The sequence below is a fragment of the Canis lupus genome, chromosome 28, assembly GCF_003254725.2.
Source record: "Canis lupus dingo isolate Sandy chromosome 28, ASM325472v2, whole genome shotgun sequence".
Taxonomy (NCBI): Eukaryota; Metazoa; Chordata; class Mammalia; order Carnivora; family Canidae; genus Canis; species Canis lupus.
Genome location: NC_064270.1, coordinates 28,089,039 through 28,108,970, shown reverse-complemented (window position 1 = coordinate 28,108,970; position 19,932 = coordinate 28,089,039). Strand labels below are relative to the sequence as shown.

Here is a 19,932-nt window from a genome sequence, read left to right as displayed (position 1 = left end):
AGATAATCTGACTTAGGTTTTTTTAAAGAAGTCTCGGCTCAGGGTGAAGAATGGATTAAAGGAGTGAACGGAAGTGCTTGGTGTGGAAAAGGGTGAAAACCCTTAGCGGCTCACAGGCCCCCTTTGTAAGGAGGGTGGGTCCCCTGGTCTGAAAGGCCCCTTCTGGGCGTCCTCCTGCCCAACACGGAGGAGCCCTGAATTTTGGTGTATCCTAAAAGGGAAGGATTATTATTATTATTATTATTATTATTATTATTATTATTTGGGCAGTTGTTTTTCTGAGAGCGAGCAGAAATACAGGGATAGAGAGAGATGGGTCAAGTAAAAAATCCGAAGGACCAGAGCCCCCATTTTGAAAAAGTTTGGGGGAAGTTTTATAGTAATGCGGGTATCGAACTTTGAAATGTTATTTCAATGTATCCAAAGATGTAAATCCTTCCGGTTCTCCTAAGGTTCCCTGAGTCTGTGGCGTATGAATAAGCGTGTGTGAGGGGTGTGTGGGGGTGCATGTGAGGATGTGTGTGAGTGTGTGTGTGTGTGAGGCGGTGTGAGGGGTGCATGTGCTACAGAAAAGGGCTCAGTCCCAATGTGACTGAATGAGGCGTGGGACAGCACAGCACGCATGGGATTACAAAATGATCCCAAATAAAATGATTTCAGGGTTGCTCAGAGTGAGGAATTGGAGGGAACCCTAAAATTGCCAACTCCTCCCCCCACTCCAAGAACTCCCGGGAAACCTGGCTGGGCCCTGACTTGGGAAAATCTGCCGGAGGGAGGGGATGGGAAACACCATTATTGAGACTACAGGGAGCAAGTCATCACCAGCTGGCATCTGAGCTGCGAAGACCATAGAGCGTACAAAGGAATCTCACATGTTTTACCTAAAAGTGAAATGAAATAGAAAAAAAAAAAAAAGGCTTTCCCCAAGAAATGATCACCCTTTGGTTTGCGGGTTGAAGATGATTAGAAGAGCATGAATTGCAAGGTCTTTTTGAGATGCCGTCCGGCGGGGCCTCCTCTAATGGAAACGCACATTTCCTCTGGCTCAGCAAGCCACCCCGGACCCCTGGCTGCCATCAGACCCCAGGGGAGGGCCACCATGATCATCTCTAATCTATAATAATAGAGTAATCATCTATAATAATAGACTAATAGGTATTAGTCTCTAATAATAGCAACATCAAACCAAACTGAGCCAACAACAAGACCAAGTGAAGCCTGCTTGGAAATGACCTCAATGTCCATCAACTGGAGGCTGGTGAATAAAATCACGGTTACTACAGAGTGAACTGGTGTGTCCCCCAAATTCACTTGTTGATAACTAACCTTCAATGTAATGGCATTTGGGGGTAGGGCCTTTGACAGGTGATTGCAGCTAGACAGTGGGGCCTTCCCCACCAATGACATCATGATGTAACGAGTACTAATATGGGGCTCCCAAAGAGGGACACAGGACGACAGAAACCAGGAGAACCAAACATTTTAATGAAGACATCAGCTCATATTCTCTTAGCAGAGATGCTCTCACAAGACAGCAGCTTCTTTCCAGAGAACACTGTTCAGTTCTTGCACATGGAGGGGTGAGGAGGGGGTGGCCCAAGGGGCACGCCTGAGGGGCAAGGGTAGTTTCTAGCCGGCTAACCGCTTGACCTGCGTTAAGACAGGTGCGAGCATGGAGGGCAGATGTGGGATTGCTCAAGATAAGTAAGATGTTTTTGGAGACTGTAGATTAGAAAAAAGAGGAAATATGAAGCAGGGAAGAGAAACTTCAAGGAAAGAGCAAAGATATTTCAAGGGGATTTCTATAGCATTTTGCTGCATCATGACATCTCAGCTTCTTTCTAGGCTACTGGGACTGTGTCCTCACTGGCCTCCCCCTGTGCCCCTCCAGTGCATTCTCCCCACACACTGACAGTGACCAATCTGAAATGCAACTCTGATTGTCCCTTTTCTGTCTAAAGCCTTTCATGGCTCCCCACTGCCTTCATAACAAAGCCCAATCTTTCCAAGTAGTCATGAGACTCTTCATGGTGTGGCAACTCAGGGCCTCTCTCTCTCTGCTCACCTTCTACCCTACACTTGGAGAAGTGAGCTGCCGCCCTTTCCGACCTCCCCAGCTCTCCCTGTGCCAGCTGCTCCCTCACCACTGGGCCTTTGCACAACCATAGACCCACTGAACTCCCTGCCTTTTCCCCCATGATCTCTTTCTAATCCTCACAACTACCCTGGGAGGAGGGCATCGTTATCCTAGTTTCAGAGAGGAGACTGACTCTTGGAGCCCTGAAGTCCCCTACCAAGACCACATGGCTTTCAAAGCAGAGGAGCCAGGTGTTTTTTGTTTTTTTTTTAAGATTTTATTTATTCATAGAGACACACAGAGAGAGAGAGGGGGGCAGAGGCACAGGCAGAGGGAGAAGCAGGCTCCATTCAGGGAGCCCGACATGGGAGTTGATCCAGAGTCCCCAGGATCAAACCCCGGGCTGCAGGCGGCGCTAAACCACTGAGCCACCTGGGGCTGCCCAGGAGCCAGGTTTTTAAAACTAGGCCTCTCTGATGTCTGTGCCCCATCCAGAGATGACTGTCACCAGGGCTGGCAGTCTCAACATGATGTGAACATATACTCAGCACAGGAACGACTTATCCAATTATTGCACCACCTTACAGAACCCTGATGCCAGGTAGTTTTCTCATGGGAAAGAATCAAGAAGGATCTAGAAAGACAAATACTGGGGCAGCCTGGGTGGTTCAGCCCTTTAGTGCTGCCTTCAGCCCAGGGCGTGATCTTGGAGATCCAAGATCGAGTCCCACATCCTGCTCCCTGCAGGAAGCCTGCTTCTCCCTCTGCCTGTGTCTCTGCCTTTCTCTCTCTCTCTCTCTCTCTCTCTCTCTCTCATAAATAAATAAAATCTTAAAAAAATAAAGACAAATACTGTAGGATTCCACTTATATGAGGTCCCTAGAGGAATCAAATTCAGAGACAGAAAGAATGGATGTTGCCAGGGGTCGGGGGTGTGGAGTGAGGGGGGTAGCGTTTAGCATTTCATAGGTGAGAGCTTCAATTTTGCAAGACAGAAGTAGTTCTGGAGATGTGTGGTGAGTGGGTGATGGCTGTGCAACAACGTGAACACACTGGACACCACTGAATCGTAAGCCTAGAAATCATTACGATGTTAAATTTCGTGATGTGTATTTTACCACAATTTTTAAAAAATTAATTACATAATAAAAGTTACCAAGTTAGTAGGAAAAAGTAAAGTTGGGGCCTAACACTCAGAAATTTGGTCAATCATGCATTTAAAAGAGAGATAGGAACCTAAGAAAAATGATAGCATGGTCTTACATGGTGATGGTTAAAAATACACAAATACTAAATAAATACAGAACCTCACTTTGGGGACGCCTGGGTGGCTCAGCGGTTGAGTACCTGCCTTCAGCTCAGGGCGTGATCCCGGGATCCGGGATCGAGTGCTGCATTGGGTCCCTGCAGGAGCCTCCTTCTTCCTCTGCCTGTGTCTCTGCCTCTCTCTCTTTCTCATGAATAAATAAATTATGTAGATATAGATATAGATGATATAGATATAGATATAGATATAGATATAGATATAGACATAGACATAGATATAGACATAGATAACCTCACTCTGAAGGAGAAAAAGAAAGATCCAGAATGGAGGTGCTCAAACTTCTTGGTTTCAAGACCCCTTTATACTCTTAAAGCAGTAGGAACTCCAAAGAACTTGCATTCATATGCCTTCTATTTTCTGCATCCAAAATCAAAAAGGAGAAACATTTAACAAACTAGCAGGCACAAGCACACATTCACCAGCCATCAGGGTGATGATGTCATCACAGGTCATAAAGCTTCTGAAAAAGTCCACTACACACTAGTGAGAGAACGAAAGGGGAAAAGGCCAACAGTGTCACAATGTTCTAGTGTGCAAATAGTTTTGACCTTGCGGATCTCCTGAGAGGGTCCAGCAGATTTGCAAACATTCCCAGGACCGGCTTGGAGGATTTATGATCTCTTCTAGAACTAAGGTAGGGTCTTCAGTGGGGCTGTGGAGAGGACGGGTAAGGGGGCGGTGAGGTTATCCCAATGCACAGTCAGGAAGGACCCCTGAGGAGCTCCAGGGAGGCTGGTGGATGCGGAGAACCGCTGGCGAGGCTCAGCCATGCCCATGTGACCGGTGCATCGCGTCCCCTGTCGCTCAGCAGCTGGATGCAGGCTGCCCACACTCAGGTGCTTCCTGGGAGGACACACACCTTCTGGATCCTACCCAGGCCTCTGGGCAGCTGCCAATCTCCCCAGCTTACTCCCATAGTTACAGCAGGAAGGGGCAGTTGTCTGAAAGTGGCTTTGCAAAGCCTTGCCCTGCGATGCTCCCGCAGATCCCACCCGAGCCGCAGCCAGTTTAATAAGGCTGATTTAAAAACAAAAACAAATCAGCTTATTGTCAGTGTGAAATGAGTTGTGTTCGGCCTTAATCCCCTGTGGTCAGCCGGCACTCAGAGGCTACCCCAGCTGTCCCGGTCCCCGCAGACCGCCTTAGTGAAGGTTACGTCCTCTTTTTAATGACAAGAAGCAGAAATCCAGTAATGCATTCAGTGCAGTGAAGACTTAATCCCAAATATCATTTTTACTCATATGAGGAAAGTTAACTCGCTGAAGATTCAATTCAACAAACACCGTCTCCGAATTGAGGTCATCCATTTACTTAATTATAACATTGCTCCGTCCTATACCAGCTTCTGACCAACCCCCAGGTCGAGGCTCTCTGTTGGGTTTTATTCACCAGACTTTCTGGTCGCCTTCTGGTAAGTGAAGTCAGGGCAGGGAAGGCACTGGCAGGGTGCCCCCGCTGATGCCAAGTGGAGCTCCCTGCACACCCAGGCATTTATGGGTCGGGAGGGGGTCACAGGCATGGGGAAATCAAAGACATGCCCTTTTGGGAATGCTAGGGGGGTCCAGGACCATATGGGGGGAGATGGTGGAAGGGCCGTGGAGCATAAAAGGAGGAGCCCTACACTGCAGAGTGGGCGCTGTGCTAGGGTTCTCCAGAAACAGAACCAATAGGAAGTACCTATAGAGAGAGATTCATTATGATAAGGAATTGGCTCATAGGATGATGGAGGCTGACAAGTCCCAAGACCTGCACATTGGGTGGGCAAGCTAGAGACCAAAGAAAGCCAAAGGTGGAGTCCAGTCCAAGTTGGAAGGCCTCAGAACCAATGATGTAAGTTCCAATCCAAAGGCTGGCAGGCTCACGACCCAGGAAGAGCCAGTGTTTCAGTTGGAGTCTGAAGACAGACAGACACTGCTGTCCCAGTTTGATGGCAGTCAGGCAGGAGGAATTCTCTCTTGCTCAGAGGAGGGTCAACCTTTTGTTCTACTCAGCCCTTCAACTGATTGGATAAGGCTCACCCACATTAAGGAGAACCATCTTTGCTTTATTTAGACTACTGATTTAAATATGTTAATCTCATCCAAACACATCCTCACAGAAATACCCAGAATGGTATTTGACCAAATATCTGGGCACCCTGTGGCCCAGTCTATTTGATACATAAATTAACAATCACAGGCACTCAAAGAAAAAGAGACAAAGATTATCTCTGAATCATGAGGGATAGGGTGGTGCTCTCTCCGAAGCACAGGAGAGCTGAAAACTGGGTGCTCTATCTCAGAATGGTGGTGTTTCTGAGGCTGGGACTCTCTCAAGTCCTGTAGCCTGGGGGGGCATGATATGAAGATGAGCTAACTTTGTAGCATCTACAGGGCCTGGACCATTAGACGACCATTAGAGGACCATTGTTCCTCTGGGCAACAATCACCACTCCCAACGCTGGGATCAAGGAGGATCTGTCCCCAGCTGCGAGGCCTTTCAAGACAAGGCAACATTTTTTTTTTAATTGGAGTTCAATTTGCCAACATTTAGCATAACACCCCGTGCTCATCCCACCAAGTGCCCCCCTCAGTGCCCATCACCCAGTCACCTCATCCCCCCGCCCACCTCCCCTTCCACTACCCCTTGTTCGTTTCCCAGAGTTAGGTGTCTCTCATGTTCTGTCACCCTCACTGATATTTTCACTCATTTTCTCTCCTTTCCCTTTATTCCCTTTCACTAATTTTTATATTCCCCAAATGAATGAGAACATTTAATGTTTGTCCTTCTCCAATTGACTTACTTCACTCAGCATAATACCCTCCAGTTCCATCCACATTGAAGCAAATGGTGGGTATTTGTTGTTTCTAATGGCTGAGGAATATTCCATTGTATACATAAACCACATCTTCTTTATCCATTCATCTTTCGATGGACACCGAGGCTCCTTCCACAGTTTGGCTATTGTGGACATTGCTGCTAGAAACATCGGGGTGCAGGTGTCCCGGTGTTTCATTGCATCTGTATCTTTGGGGTAAATCCCCAACAGTGCAATTGCTGGGTCGTAGGGCAGGTCTATTTTTAACTCTTTGAGGAACCTCCACACAGTTTTCCAGAGTGGCTGCACCAATTCCCATTCCCACCAACAGTGCACGAGAGTTCCCCTTTCTCCACATCCTCTCCAACATTTGTGGTTTCCTGTCTTGTTTATTTTCCCCATTCTCACTGGAGTGAGGTGGTATCTCATTGTGGTTTTGGTTTGTACTTCCCTGATGGCCAGTGATGCGGAGCATTTTCTCATGTGCGTGTTGGCCATGTGTATGTCTTCCTCTGTGAGATTTCTGTTCAAGTCTTTTGCCCATTTCATGATTGGATTGCTTGTTTCTTTGCTGTTGAGTTTAATAAGTTCTTTATAGATCTTGGATACCAGCCCTTTATCTGATACGTCATTTGCAAGTACCTTCTCCCATTCTGTAGGGTGTCTTGTAGTTTTGTTGACTGTTTCTTTTGCTGTGCAGAAGCTTTTTATACAAGGCAACATTTTAGAGCAAAGCGTCTCCACTCCAGATTACATCTCTGTGGCTTTATTGATTAATGCTGAGTCTCCAGACAACAACGAGAGTAAAGAACATTCACCAAGAAGAAAAGAAAGGAATGAGAATTCAGAGAGCTTGCTAGGAACCAGGTTCCAGGAAACACTCTGCAAGTATCTCGTTTAACAGATGGAGAAGCCCATGGCGGCCCTCCTGTAATTAGCTAGGATTAATGGTTAATCAACATTACTGCGGACTGTGATAAGCCTGACCCTGTGCTCTATAGTCTTAACTCATTTAATCCATTAATAACATTAATTAGAATAACCCGAAGGTAGGAACCATATCCTTCCCATTCTACAGTTGAAGTAAGTGAGCCTCACAGGCATGAACGGACATGGGGTCATGCAGCTACAGAGAGGTGGAGCTGGGGTTCAAGTCCAAATGGTCCCTCCAGAATTAACCACTTTGCTACGCCCCCTCTGCCTATAAGTGGGGCCCCCATATGGGGCCCCCTAGGTTTGAATTATACAATGGGCACATAGGGAACATGGCTGGGGGCTGGCCTGAGAGCACAGCTGAGTGGAGTGAAAAGCAGCCTTCCTGAGGGATAAGGAGAAGCAGAGCAGCATTCCAGCCTGGACCTCGCTGGCTCCCACCTTCCTCTTGCTATGGCCACAGACAGCCTCTGGAAGAGGATTACTAGAAGCTGAGGAGAAAAACAGCCCCTCAAGCTAGGCCTAGAGGGCAGTGGCAGCCCTGAGGGCAGGAGTATGGGTGCCCCCGCCTGCAGGGAGAGTTGCCATGCAGAACAGGTGGGCAGGAGGCTGTTTCCTGTCTAAGGGTCTGTTAGCCTCTTGTGTCCCACTCCAGACTCCCCTATTACATCTTAAACAATGTGGTGACAGGGACTCTGTCCTGTCTCAACACATAGCAGACAGGCCACCAAGCAGCAGCCCCTGTGCTCCAAACCGCCACAGCGATGCTCCTCAAGCCAGCTTTTTCCCCGAGGAGAATAGCTAAGTCTCCCCTTCAAGTCCAGAACAAGTGCTGAATTTTAATTCTGGATTTAATTCCATCTGGATTGAGCCAGGAGCCATTCGGAGGCGGATTAGTAGCCCTGACATTCAGCCCCTGGTCTTTGGGAAAAGTGACATAAATCACTAAGCCTGGCCCCTGTGGAGGACTCCCTATGACTCAGGTAATGCTTTTAGGGAATGACCCCTCTGGGCCAGTTTAATGTATTTTGCAGATCACTTTGCCTCCCCCCTCCTCCCTGCCCTCCCCGCCAGGAGCAGGACTCAGCAACATGATGGGGAGGCAGCCAGAGAGGAAGGACACAGCAGAATAAGAGGTTTAATACCAATTACCACAGATTCCTAAAGTGGGAAGTTTTTCTCCTCAGGGCGCTTGCTAAGCCCCAGCATATGCCCAAAGTGAAGAGTAAAGAGAGTCTGAGGAATTGGGGCTTGTGTTAGTCAGGGTTCTCTGGAAAAAACAGAACCAAGGTCTGAGAACCAGGAGAGCTGATGGTGTAAGTTCCAGGGCAAAAGCCAGCAGGCTTGATCCCCAAGAAGAGCTAATGTTTCCATTTGTTTGTTTGTTTTTTAAAGATTTTATTTATTTATTCATGAGAGACAGAGAGAGAGAGACAGACAGACAGAGAGAGAGAGAGAGAGAGATGGAGACATAGGCAGAGGGAGAAGCAGGCTCCATGCAGGGAGCCCAATGTAGGACTTGATCCCGGGACTCCAGGATCACGCCCTGAGCCTAAGGCAGATGTTTAACCGCCGAGCCACCCAGGCATCCCTAATGTTTCAGTTTGGATCAAAAAAAGGCAGAAGGAATTTTTTCTTTCTTGCAGGAGGATGAGCATTTTGTTCTATTTGGGCCTTCAACTGATCGGATGAGGCCCACCCACCGTAGGGAGGGCAATCTGCTTTCCACAGTCTGTAGATTCAAATGTTATTTCATCCAAAATCATATTCACAGACACACCCAGAATAATGTTTGACCAAATATCTGAGCCCACTCAAGTCTACACATAAAATTAACCATCATAGGGCTCGAGGTAAAAAAAAAAAAAAAGAGGAAACATAGAATAAACACCCAAGTGCTAAGCAAGAGAAGTCACCTCTGACCCAGGAAAAGGCCTACTTATCTTGCAGCTGCTTCAGCCTGAGGCCAGAGCAGGTGTAAAGCCAAGTAGCGCCGAGTGACTGCAGAAGTGAAGAGGAGCCTGGGGAGGGACCAGGTGAGGGGATGTACAAACTATGTACAACCTGGCCCATAATCAATCAACTAATTAATTAATATGTAAATTCGATTACCTTCTATTCTTTAAAAACTATACTGAAATTTCTCTTTAGGGACAAACATTGGATTATACATCATTCATTCAACCCTTCTAATAATTCCAATTCATTTGTGGGATGATATTTTTTCCCCTTTGTTGGTGCCACCAGCTAGAAAACCCCTGTCTGAGCCATGGTTGCCTACAGGGTCTGCCTCAAACTCTTCCAAGAATGATGGTCACTAGGGTCTCTGGCACCCAGTGTTCATCACAGCCAGGGCTGTAAGGTGTCCTACCCACACATCATGGCCAGGAACACACCTACCACATGGCCTGGATGTAGACAGCATCTGTCACGTGGCTGCCTGGCCTGCCCCCTACTTTGCTGCGTTACCAAAGCTGGCTGCTCTACAGTGGTGGCAGGCATGGTACTAACCCTCACTGCCCTTATTTACTTGATGCTACCAATGGCTTCTAGCATCCTCTCCAGTATCCCCCTTAGTCCTGGTAACCTCCTCTGGACTGCCAGGGCCAAGGTTATCTGTTGGTTTATAATCTCATCAACTAGTATTTTTTATCATCCTGTATGAGAGGATTTCAATATTTTAACTACAATGAGACCTCACCAGTAAGTCCTCACTAAATCACAACCCTAAGTCAGAAGGACCTGGAGAGCATAAAGAAGTGGGTGGTAATAGAATGGGACCAAATAGGAAGGGTTTCCCTACCGACTAGACAAGAGCAGCTGAGTGGGGCAGCCCAGGAATCTAGAACAAACACCCCCCAATCTCCACTGTGGAGATGAGGAACTAACTGGAAAGAGAATCTAGAAGTACAGGTCTGCTTTGAAAATCTTCTAGACTCTGTGCACTTAGCCACCGAATGGTAAGAATTAAGGATAGAGCACTGGACATATATACCATGTACCATGCACCCATACCACGCTAGCACCCATGGAAGGCATTCTTCCAATAGTTTCCTCTACAATTCTCAAAAAAAAAAAAAAACTATTTAAAGAACATATTATTAGCTCATATTTCACAAGAGGGTGATAAAACTCCAGGAGTTTGAATTCACTTACTCATTTATCCCATAGATAAACATACCAAGTACTGTACCAAGCACTAGGTAGTAACCAACCTCAACAGACCCCAACAGCCTTCATGGAGTTTACAGTCTGGGGGGCATTAAAGAAATGAGCCCACATATAAATATACAATTGCATGTCACCGTAAAATACAATCAAAGAAGGGCCAAGAGGGCCATGAGAGGGTGACATGGGAGACCTAATATAGAATGACCACCCAGGGAAAGCAGCCTTCTGGAACCTATAGTCACCCAGCCAGTAGCGGAACCAGGATTCTAACCTAAAGCCATGTTCTCCCCCACCAGTTCCCTATCACTAAGCAAATGGGAACAGAGGGAGCATCAACTGTTCCTTTGATGTCAGTCCACATGTCTGGGACATATCTGGGGCCACTGGGGCCTGAGGTTGCCACTTTTAGATTCATACTTCTTATCCTACCTCCCCTCTTCAGTGTAAGGGGTCAGGCTAGGTCATGGGAGGCTGGTGATGGGACCATCTGGAAAATGCTGAATGGTAGCAAGATGGTTCAAGGCCCAGATTCCATTCCTGACTTTGCTACCAGCCAAGGATGAGACTGAGACATTTTGCTTTAAGTGAACTATAAGGAGTCATGCAACGATCATTGTTGCCATTTACTAAGCACCTACCACATGTCAGGAGCTAAATAGCTGCACTGAAGGAGCATTGTCATCTGTGGTTGATTGAATGACAAGCCCTGTTCTTCACTCCTCCTCGCTCCCACGCTCTTGCCATGGACTAATTGTGGGCAGACTGCTTCCTACCCCTGTCACTGGGCTCAGCCTGTGACTTACTTTAGTCACTGGATGTTTGTAGATGAGATGCAAGCAGGGCCTGAAATGGGCTTGAGCAGTCTTGTCCTGTGCTCTGCCATTGTTATGAGAAGAGATTTTCCCCAGACAGCTGCTGCCACTTTAGCTGGGCCCACAGCGAGATTCACAGAGTAGACTTGAGTCAGCCAGAGCTGCCACTTGAAGCTGAGCTGCCCAGTGCACCCAGCTACAATGATTGGCCTGGCCAGCCCTCGGAAACATTTATTGTGTATGTCACTGAAATATGGTGGTTGATTGTTACACAGCAGTGGCTAGCTGATACAGCACTTCAATCTCACTGCAACTCTATGAAATAAGTATGATTCTCTACCACTTTATAAATGAAAAAAACTAGCATTGAGGCTTCTACGTTGGCCTGTGTCATAAAATCAGCAAGTGGCAGAGCTCAGATTTAAACCTTGGACTTTCTGGAGCTAAAGTCCAAAATGTAGGTATTGGTACCTGTGCAGTAGAACCCTGCAGGGATGCGCTCCTGTGATGACAGATTCGGATATAGTATAACTGATAATAGAGCTTGGCCAATAGAGCCTGGAGCTGCCCAGGGCACAAGCTTATCCCAGTCGTTTTATAAACTTATCCGTGATGTTGCCCTGCATTTCGTGTGTGTGAGTTTTTCCTCCTTTAACAGCATTATGGTGGGTCTCACAGTATTATAATTAACTAGAGATCAGGAGCAATTTCTATTTTTTATTTTATACTTTACTGTTTTTTAAGAGAGAGAGTGCATGTGAACAGGAAAGTGGAGGGGTAAAGGGAGAGGGAGAGAGAATCTTAAGCAGGCTCCACACCCAGCATGGAGCTGGACATGGGGCTCAGTCTTGACCCTGAGATCATGTCCTGCACAGAAACCAAGAGTCAGATAGAGGGCAGGGCTGAGCCCGGACACTTAACTGACCGAGCCACCCAGACGCCCAAGAGCAATTTTTAAAATAAAACTCCAGTGCATGTGTGGGAAAGAAAGAAAGAAAGGAAAGAAAGAAAGAAAGAAAGAAAGAAAGAAAGAAAGAAAGAAAGAAAGAAAGAAAGAAAGAAAGAAAGAAAAGAAAGAAAGGAAAGAAGGAAGGAAGGAAGGAAGGAAGGAAGGAAGGAAGGAAGGAAGGAAGGAGAAGAAAGAAAGAAGAAAGAAAGAAAGAAGAAAGAAAGAAAGAAAGAAAGAAAGAAAGAAAGAAAGAAAGAAAGAAAGAAAGAAGAAAGAAAGAAAGAAAGAAAGAAAGAAAGAAAGAAAGAAAGAAAGAAAGAAAGAAAGAAGAAAAGAAAGAAAGAAGAAGTGAGGGAAATGGATTGTAATTAAGAAGATAAAAATTCCAGGGGGGGAAGAGAATAAAAATAATAACTATTATTCATTACAGGAGCTGGAATGGAGCTGTCATTCCAACCAGGACATCATTCCAACCAGTCCAGCAGTTATAATCAGGCAAGTGGCAATGGTGACTTGATCCAGGGGTATAAGAGTTAAATGAGCAGCAGGAGAATGAGAGCAGATGCTATGACCCAAGTGCCCTAAAGCCACGCTGCAAAGAAGATAGACAAGTAAGCCAACTCAAGTCCAGTGGATTCCTCCAAATTCTTTCCTCTCATCCAAATCTCTGAGCCACAAGCACTGGATCTGAGACAGTTTGTAGTTAACTTGGCACCTCACCTCTTTTCTTGCCTGGGGAGGCGGCCCTAACTGAGCTGGAGGGAGGGTCACCAGCAGAGGCCTGTGTCCTTACAGCAGGAAGGGAGGCTCCAAGGTTAGGGCTCCTCAGTCCCCCTGGGGCTCTCCATGCAAGCTGGGCCCAGGTATGCTCCCCTCCACCTGGGTCTGGACCAGCTCCGGGTAGATGAAGGGCTGCAGACCTGGTACGAGCTTAGAGAGAATCTGGAGAGGCTTCTGGTTTTAATAGAGGCCACGCTGGGTTGGTGATGGGGGTGGAGAAACATCAGGAATTGGAATCCAGGGTAGGATTGATTTGGGTCAGAGTTTGGGCTTCCATCTTCAGCATGTAAACTGAAAGCCAAGAGAGGGGTTGATTTGTCTGCCAGGGGATGTACCAACTCTGTCCCCTTCATCCCTTCAGGCTCAGCTCTCAAGGAAGGCCTGGGGACAGGATCAGATGCCCTTGACAAGTGTCAGGCTGTCACTGATGGCAGCAGCATCTGCTTCCTACCCCCTGAAAACTCAGGAATGGACACTTGGGGAAAATAAAGGACAACCATGCAGGTCACCGAAACACACCAGGACCCCAGGCTCATTGCCCCAGACTTGGCTCCGGAGGCCAGTTCCACAGGGGTGGGGCGTGCCTCTCCCCACCCAACCATCTGGGTCACAGCTTTGTTAAGTGTTTGTTTCTGAACAGGCTGACTTAAGCAGTGACTAAGCTTGGGAGTCATAAAAGCTGGTAATAAACCTGTCAGTGAGGCTGTGGGCCAGGCCAGGATGCGGACCTCGGGTGTCTTTGCAGCTGGGCAAGGCCCCCAGGCAGTCCCTGCCTCAAATGTGCTGAAACCCACAGAGCTTGCCAGGTCCTTTCTGGTGGGCCAGGATCATCCAGCTGGGGTCCACCTTGGATAGAGGGCAAGGCTGAGCCCGGACAGGAAGAGGGGCCAAGATCAGTGTGACCGGATGACCTGGGCTCGAGCATCCTCTGAAGCCTTGTCTGAATCTATGGGCAAGAAGCCCTGGGAATTGAGGAAGGAGGTGTCTCCCTGGGGATTTCCAACTCAGCTTGTTGCAACACCTTCTGTTCCCTGTCACGGTTTTCACAAACAGTGGCCGTGAAACCCACAGTCTGAAGAGCCTGACCTCAGCTCAGTTCAGCTCAGTTCAGCCGTGTGACTGGGGCAGGAAGCATCACCTCCGTAAGCCTCAATTTTGGGCAGCTGTAAAATGGGAATGATAGTACCACCAAGCCCTGCCTGCCCCACAGGCATCTGCCAGGCTCCAATGGCAGAAAATATTCAGAGGATTCGAAGAAGGACAAAGTGCCACAGAACAGTAAGGAAAAATCTCTGAATTCAACCCATCAGACCTTTACCAAGTGCCAGCTTCATGCCAGACAATGTCTGGGCCCTGGAGAGGCAGAGACGAGGGACAGCTCTGGTTCCTGCCCTCCTCCAGCCTAGCACTCGGGGGAAGCTCGGAGGCGACAAAAATGTACTCTAGTAGCAGCACAGTAATAATATAGCTCATCAGTGCGTGCTCACCGTGGCCCCGGCTTGAGCTGACTCCTTCATCCACATCTCATCCTTGAAGAGTTACGCAGGACATGCATCGTTATTTTCATTTTGCAGGTGAGGAAATTGCTGGTGAGGTCAGGTGGGGTGAAGTCATTTGCCCAAGCTCACTCAGCTAAGAGTTGTCTGATTTCAAAATCGTTCCTCTCCGGGGAGTACACCTTTCTAGCACACACGTTTTACCTAGTGCTGCTGCTGCTTCTGCTTCTTAGGTTTTATTTATTTATTCATGAGAGACCCACAAAGAGAGGCAGAGGGAGAAGGAGGCTCCCCACAAGGAACCCGATGTGGGACTCGATCCCAGGACCCCGGGATCACACCCTGAGCCTAAGGCAGATGCTCAACTGCTGAGCCAGAGCCACCCAGGTGCCCCTTACCTAGTGTTTCCGTTTGCAGCCTTTTGCAGCAGAACTAAAGAGCTTTGTGCTCTATTATATTCGTATAGAGGGAGCATGTCTATAAGGGTCTAGAGAGAGCCCTGGTTCTGGAAGTGTGTCCTCGCCTGCTCTCCTGCCCAGGTGGGCCCCATCTCGCAAATGCGTGAGCAGCCTCCCTGTCATGTTGGTTTCCAGAAGTGGAGGTCACAGCACAGCCTGGCCCAACCTGCTCTGTATTTAAAAACAAACAGACTGGCCTCCTTTTCTTGCTATGGGATCTGGAGCAAGTTCACGCTCTTGACCACACTCTAGTGGCCTCTGGGAGAATAGTGACACCCACGTTGAGGTGCTTTCATGGGGAGGAAAGAGAAGACTGCTGCATTATGAAGCACATGGCTTCTGGAAAACCTTCACCAGCTGGTCTTCCCCTTTTCCACCCTCCTTTCTGCCTTCTCTCCTCCACACTGGTTTCCAGGTCGTCAAGGAACAGGCTGCGCTCAGCCTTCCCAGCACACTAAGCTCCTGCTCTGGAAGCTTCTCCTGCTTCTTAGAGGGCTCAGCTCAGCAGAGGCTAGCTTTTTGTACTTGTTAGAGTCAAAACATAGTGGTGATGGGGCAAGACTCATTTCCCCTGGGCTTTGGCTGCCAGGAAGGTGGAGAGACTCCTGACACTTGAGGTATCTTAGATACGGCTCCACATAGATCTCCAGGCCAAACATCGTTCATTCCATCAACAAGCACCTGATGGGCCCCTGCTGCTCCGAAGGCTCAGGTTATAGAGTGAAGGCTTCCTTGCCCAAGGGGCTCCAAAAGAGACACGTGCTCCTCTGCATGCAAAAAAAGGGCTGAAAGCACTTCCAGGGAAGTCTTCGTGAGGTGCCATCGGGGTGCCAACATAGGAGAGGGAGTTCTGCATTGGCAGGAGGGAGGAGGGAGATCAGGACTGGCTTCCTGAACCGGCTCCTCAATGTATGAATTAGAGAACAAGATCTGAGTTTGCCAGTGGGGGCTTTGCAAGGTGGGGGGGAACCCACAGGTGTTCAGTGTGAGGAAGCAAAGGAGCAAGCAGAGAGGCAACTGGCTAGAGAGGTAGAAGGGGACAGATACCGAAGGATCTGTGGCTGTTCTGGGGGGTGGGGAGCCAAGACATGGGGACATGGCATGGTGAGATTCATCCCTCGTGCACCAAAGACCAGGAGGGAGGCCGGAGGTCTTGAAGCCTGGGAGCCACAGCTGGGAAGGCCTGCCCTGGAAAGTCATGCTGGTTCCCATTTCACTGGTTCCAGGCTAAGAATCCATTCATCAAGGAATAGGACTAATTAATATTACTTCCAGTATTTCACGAGAACCTTGAAGGACCAATCTCCCTACGTACACATGTGCACAGCCTGCTCAAAACTGCCAATAGCACCCCCAGAGAGCAGCTGTGTAGCCTCCTCTGGGGGGCATGCCTTGCTGCCCCTCTTTCCAGCACAGAGTGGCTTCCCCAGCTGGAAAATGGGCCTATCGCTGAGGCCACCTCTGAGCTGCTGAGATTGCAGCTCAGCAACCCTCCCCACCTTCCTCTTCAGCACTTGGCTCCAAGATCCAACTTTCAGGTTCACATTTGTCATCTTCCCAAATCACTGGGACCCAAAAGAGAATAATAAGAAAACTAATACTCAAGTGGCGTCTTCCTGGAGAAAGGGAAAACCTGGACCCCTTGTACTTTGTTTCTGCTGCATCTAATTCAGTGGTTCTTCAACATGAGAGTGTACAGGAGACCGCTATGGGGTGGGGGGGGGCGTTGTTGCAATGCCAGTCCCCAGGTCCTACCTTCAGATATCCTAGTTCCGCCAGTCTGGAGTGGAGCCCAGACTGCATTTTAAGTTGTCCTGGGGTCAAAGGCCACACTTCGGGAAACCCGATTGTATCAGTGAAAGCATCTGATGGCCAGAAGAGAAGAACTCTGAGTTTGCCTTAACTCTGCCGGAATCCCGGCCTCCAGCAAGGGAGGGCGGGCCGATTATGGCTGCCTCTCCAACAGCCATCCCCATCCCTGGTCCACCACCCCACCTTCTTTCTTGCTACCTAGAAGCCCAGCTCTGTTCAGGAACCAGGCAACCATGTGTTTCATGGCAGGCCACCCCCTTCCTGCTCTAGCTCCAGAGCCCCAGAGAAGAAACCTGGTTGGTCTACATGAAGGGTTTTCAACCCTGACTGTGCAGTAGAGTGCCTGGGGAGATTTTAAAGGTACCCCTGGGTGGATCTGAGATCAGGTAAAACAAGAGTCTCTAGAACTGGGACCTGGATATAGGTACTTTTTTTTTTTATTTTTAACTCTCCAGGTGATTCTAATGTGCAGCCTTTGTTAACCACCAAACCAATCACAGTAGCAATTCCATTCTCCCTGCTGGTGATTGACTTAAGAATGCACACATGGCACAGTTATGGCATAAAAGGAGACGTGGAAGGAAGTCTGCTCCATATTCTTCAAAAGGGATGTGAGGAAAAGGTATGTCTTCTGACCTTGTGGCCTTTGGACATGGTTGTGTGAGATTGATGGCAACCATCTTGTGACCGCGAGGGACAAGCTTGCAAAGGTCAATACTGTAGTTCCGCTTTATCTGCAGTTGTACCTTCTGTGGCTTCGGTTACTCACAGTTAACCACAGTCTGGAGGCAGATGATCCTCCTCCTGACATATTGTCAGCAGGTCCATAGTAGCCTGACACCGTTCCAATGTCTGTGTCGCTCACCTCACTCCATCTCAGCACATGGGCATTTTATCATCTCAAACCATCGCAAGAAGAAGGTGGTGGTAGTTCAATAAGATACTTTGAGAGGGACAGGCTACACTCACATAGCTTTTATTACAGCATATTTTTATAATTCTAGTTTATTATTAGCCGTGTTATTCTCTTACTGTGCCGAGTTTATGAGCCTTGTCATAAGCTGATAGGGAAAAACCTTGTTATATAGTGTTCAGGACCATCTGTGATTTCAGGGATCCACTGAGGCCTTGCAATTATCCCCCATGGGCAAAGTGGGGATACAGTACACTGAGGATGGATTAGCAAAAATACGGTGAGAACCTAGGTCTTGCATTTGCCATTGAAGCATTGCATTTGATATTGAACTGTGAAGTCAACCAGCCCTGGAGCTGCTCCATCTCTGGACCTCGGGTTATGTGAGAGAGTTAATATTCCTTATTGGTTAAATCACTGGCTAGATCATTCTGTTGTTGGTTTTTTCATTGTTTTGTTTTGTTGTTTTGCTAGCAAATAGCGTTTTAGATGACACAAAAAAGACAAGATTTTCTTTTTGTTTTTTTTTTAAAGGTTGTATTTATTTGAGGGAGAGAGAGCACACACGCCCAAGAGTGGGAAGAGGGGCAGAGGCGGAGGGAGAGGGAAAGGGAAAGTCAGAAATCTTAAGCAGACTCTACATGCAGTGCAGAGCCCAACACGGACTTGATCCCACAACCCTGAGCTCACAACCTAAGCTGCAACCAAGAGTCAACGTTCAACCAATTGAGCCACCAGGTGCCCTGACAAAATAGTCTTTAGATGACACAAAAAGACCAAGATGTTCTTGGTTCCGATTGCCCTTACAATGATGCCTTTCTGATCTTTTGGTGATGAATATCCAAATGGCCTTTCCGCAGCATCTACACTGAATTTGGCTTCCTTAGCGTTCCAGAGAGAACCCAACACCTTGTTGATTAAGCCTATGGGGTCTGGCCCTGAAGTCAGCTTGAGTTCAGGTATGTGCTCCATCATTAATCAGCTACGTGACTTCTGAAATTTCTGAAATTATGTAAGCTTCTTCAGCCTCAGTTTGCTCATCTGTAATTTGGGGATCATCTTACCTATTACCTTTTTCGGGTTTGACATATGGATTTAATGAGATAATATTGCAAAATAAAATGCAAAAATCCATTTAACAACAATATTGGTGCCTATAAGTGTTACTACTCAGTATTGAGTCAGACACAGGGAGTCTGAATTATGAGAACACTCCTGACTTCTCTGTAAAGATAACTCAGTAGTAAAACTAGCTGCCTTTGTATGTTTATAATTGTTAAAGTCAAGAGAAAGCCTTTGCCAAGCTCTCTCGATTCCTATCTCAAGCAATGTGGTCTCCATGGCTCTTCCAGGGAACGGAACTAGCATAACTTGCTACATCCTCTAACAAAAAAGAGACGAGGGATGATCCATGGTACAGTTACCTGGGCACAGCATCCATATACGTGTCACCACAAGCCGTTCTTGCTGCTGCAAACTTGAATACTCAGAGGTCTAGGGTGCCTGTTTCCTGACACATGATTCATCAGGCTCAAGATATCCCACAAAGATGCCTGTCTATCCATATGTGTCTGTGATGTCTGTCACCATGGTACTCAGGAATGCTTGGAGCTGCTGCCATTTTTTCAAATGTGGGAGAAAGTGGCTTCCTGGGCTCGGGGGCCTCTCCTGGTAACGTGTGGCTGATAGGCTTAGGACCAGTCAAGGCAAGAAGTAGGTCTTCCTCTTCTGGAACATCCTGATCCCAGGCATGCACCCGAGTTACACATTCAAGGAGTTCCTAGGCCTACCCTACCTGCTCAGGAGCAGAGCCCTTTCCCCAGCCCCCATCGCCTGCAGTAGGTGTGAGCAGTATCCAGGCAGAGGGCCCCCCGGGTGCTGAAGATATCCGCCTGGGCTCCCTGGGGCTCCACCCTTTACGTTGGCCTTGCCAACAACCACATGCTCACTACACTGTTCAGCATGGCTGGTTCTGAGGGGTCAGATGAGATCTGAGGAGGCGAGTATGTTCATGTTTTACTTTAATCACATCTGGTCGAATTTCTTGCGGTGAAAATGTGTTCTGTGGGGGCGTCTGGCTGGCTTAGTTGTTAAAGCATATGATTCTTGATCTCAGGATTGTGAGTTCGAGCCCCATGTTGGGTGTAGAGCTTACTTGGAAAAAAAGAAAAGAAAAGAAAAAAAGAAAAGAAAAGATGTCTGTGAAATACTTCTTTTCTTCCCTTAAAATGAAGGTAGGAGGGGCCAAGGGACCCTTCCATGCCTGGTCTACAATGAGAGTTTCCTGTTGACCTAACTCAGACGGGCACTTGGCAGCTTGGGGGAGGGAGTGGTACCCAGTCGCCTTCTTCTCCTTCCCTTCTTGCTTCCAGACACTGGATCTGTACCCACAGGCTGAACTCACCTT

At 47.8% G+C, this 19,932-nt stretch overlaps 1 long non-coding RNA gene across 1 annotated transcript; it reads left to right on the top strand.

Moving 5' to 3' along the window:
* The first annotated feature begins 13,207 nt into the window (after positions 1 to 13,207).
* Positions 13,208 to 19,667, top strand: LOC112672398 (uncharacterized). The gene is made up of 3 exons (XR_004810250.2): positions 13,208 to 14,420; positions 17,068 to 17,234; positions 18,386 to 19,667. It is a non-coding gene; the product is annotated as an uncharacterized LOC112672398 (long non-coding RNA).
* The last annotated feature ends 265 nt before the right edge of the window (positions 19,668 to 19,932 follow it).